At 46.5% G+C, this 2,747-nt stretch overlaps 1 protein-coding gene across 1 annotated transcript in view; it reads left to right on the forward strand.

Annotated features, from left to right (window-relative positions):
• The window catches only part of ANO2 (anoctamin 2), a 337,924-nt gene that overhangs the window by 262,366 nt on the left and 72,811 nt on the right, over nt 1–2,747 (forward strand). The gene's annotated exons all lie outside the window — the stretch shown is intronic.

The following is a 2,747-nucleotide window of genomic DNA, read 5'->3' on the forward strand; positions in this document are numbered from 1 at the left end:
GTTATTGAGTGTGTGGACAGGAAGTAAGGAAAGGAGGAACAGGAAGTGAATGATGACCCAGACATTTCTTCTTGCTGCCTATTTGTGTTACTTTATTTTACTGTATTTCACTTTTTCCATACAGCTTCAGGTAGTGGTAAAGCTGGAAGATAAGCAGGAAAGAAAAACCCGTATAAAAGACTTAGTGAGTACTTCCCACGTGGAAGGCTGGACCTTAAACTCTTGGTTAGGGCCATAAACAAAATGGGCCATGAATAGTTCCCACAGGGTGAAGCTGTATCTGCTGTTTCTTATAGCCACTATCACCCCCCGACAAACTCTGGGTTGTTATGCCAGCATCCAGTGCTCTGTAAGAACGTTGGTACACTGGGAAAGAGATGAAGTTCTAGCAAGTAAATTTTATTCTCTATGGTAGTGGCACTTAAATTGTTTTAAACTTAAATCCTCATTTTAAGAAGGTTCAGATTCCATCTCTAAAATGCAAACGTATTTTGTGCTACCTTGATGTACGTTTCTTACAGTCTATCTTGAAGTGTTGTTTTGGGGACTCCATCAGCGTCCCATGTAGGAATCGTCCTTGGTTGTTGGGCTTGTCTCTTGTAGGCTGGAGATTCCCTGAGGCCACACAGAGGTACTGGGTGTAATGGAAGCACCATTGAATCTGAGAATGTAGTGGGAAGCAACTTTGAGTTCTAGACCCGGCTCTTTCTCCCTCTTACCACCTAATGTTGTGGCTCTGGGTAGCAGGGAACTTTCTTGGACCAAGTTACATCATTTTCCTCCTTCTGTGCACTGATCATCATACCTGTTTGAACTGTTTTTACAGACCAGTGCCTGTGCTATTGTCCTCAGCCACTTTCTAGAGCCTTTTATCTTGGAAATCCCCATCCAGCCAACCTTTCTCATACAGTGGGTTTGCTGGCATTACTCCCAGTCAGGCCCCTTCAAGAGCTTCCTTCAGCCCTAGATCAGTCATAGACTAGAATTTAAGACTCACAACCATCTCCTTCCCACTGTGCTCCTCTATCCCAGCTGGCCCACTCAACTTGGTCACCCCAGGCCATTCCATGCATCCCCACCCCTGTGCCTTGCCCATGTTACTGCAACTGCCACGATGACCCTCAGTGACCCTCTCCAGGCCTGCCTCCTCTGTGAATCCTTTTCTGGTCTCTCAGCCCTGAGGGTTTTTCCTCCCATTTCTGAACTCCCCTGGAATAGATCCCTTGGCAGTGTATGGAGTACCTACACTAAGCCCAGCATAAGTCTGGGAAAACACAGCAGTAACAGATGACAAGGTCCCTGCTCTCACTGTAAAGGAAAGAGGGACAGTGATCAAGGATATTCCACAGGGTGCAAGGCAGCAGTGATAGGATAGAGACTGGTTTGGGGCCGTGCCCTTTGGATCAGGTGGTGAGAAAGGACTGCAGAGGTAATCACATGGGGATCTGCAGGGAGAACTCTAGGGAGACAAAGGCAGAGCCTAAGCTTGGAGCACGTCATCCTGTGGGTCTTACTGCTTGCGTTTGTTTGTGTGTTCCCACTATTAGAATAGATTAGGCTCTGCTAGAGTCATCAGTTTGTCTTAAAAGTCTTGGTTGCATGGCATAAAGTTGTCTATGTGTTCTTGCTCCCACTACATATCTAGTGTGACCACACAGGGATCTTGCTGTTCACAGTTGCTCAAGGACCCAGACTGATGGAGGCCACCAAGGACATTGTGTCAGAGGAAGAAGGCTAGAGGGTTGAGAGGGGCAATTTAATGCTTCAGTCTGGAAGTGTCACTAACCCTTTTCTGCTCACAGCTCACTAGTGAGATCCAGTTCAATTATAAAGAATGTATAAAATGTGTGGAGGCACCTGGCACTCTGCAAGCAGGAAAGGTCTCTCGACTTGTTCCAACTAGGCTGCAAGGTCCTCAAGAGAGGTGACTCTCTCTTTTATTTATTTTTCTCTCCTACACAGTACCTGGCCCATGGCAGATCTTAGCACACACTTGTTGATGCAGTAAAATAAATATCTCTCTTCATTCTTAGCACTCCTAAAGGCCAAGGCAGGAGGATTGCTTTAGCTCAGGAGTTGGAGACCAACTTGAGCAAGAGCAAGGTCTCATCTCTACTAAAAATAGAAAAACGAGGCAGGTATTGTGGTGGGCATCTATAGTCCTAACTACTTAGGAGGCTGAGGCAAAAATTTTTTTTCAAGTAGTGTCCACAGGCTAGGCATCCTTTAAGTCACGGTAGAGGCTACAATGAACATTTATCTATTCTTTCAACTTTACCTAGCTACAAAAGCATCTGAGGAAACACAGATGAATAAGGCAAGTGCAAAGTTGTCATGGTAGGATATAGTGGCTGGAGATGCAAGAAGGCTTGCACCTGAATATTAGTGTATTGCAGAAACCCCTATTCAGCAGACTTGAAGACCCTTAATGGCAAAGAACACACACTTACAGAGGGGGCCTTACAAAGCAGGAGAGGCCCAGGTACCCATGGCAGAAGTGTGGTTTCAGGGACCCCCTAGGCCTCCACAAGGACACAAAGCAATGGATAGAGCCACCCAATGGAAAGATAAGTCTGCCAGGCTCAGAGGCTTCCTTTGCTATTCTCACGCTGGGTTTAATACCCGTCTGGCTTCCTGCCCCAGACTGCTTGATAGTTGAGGAGGCTGTGACTATGTGCTTGGCTTACCAGGTGCAAACAGCTGGTGTAAACAACCCCCAGCAAGTCCCCAAGCATTTCCTGTAAGCC

This window comes from Otolemur garnettii, unplaced genomic scaffold (assembly GCF_000181295.1).
Source record: "Otolemur garnettii isolate 467f Iridium unplaced genomic scaffold, OtoGar3 scaffold00104, whole genome shotgun sequence".
Taxonomy (NCBI): Eukaryota; Metazoa; Chordata; class Mammalia; order Primates; family Galagidae; genus Otolemur; species Otolemur garnettii.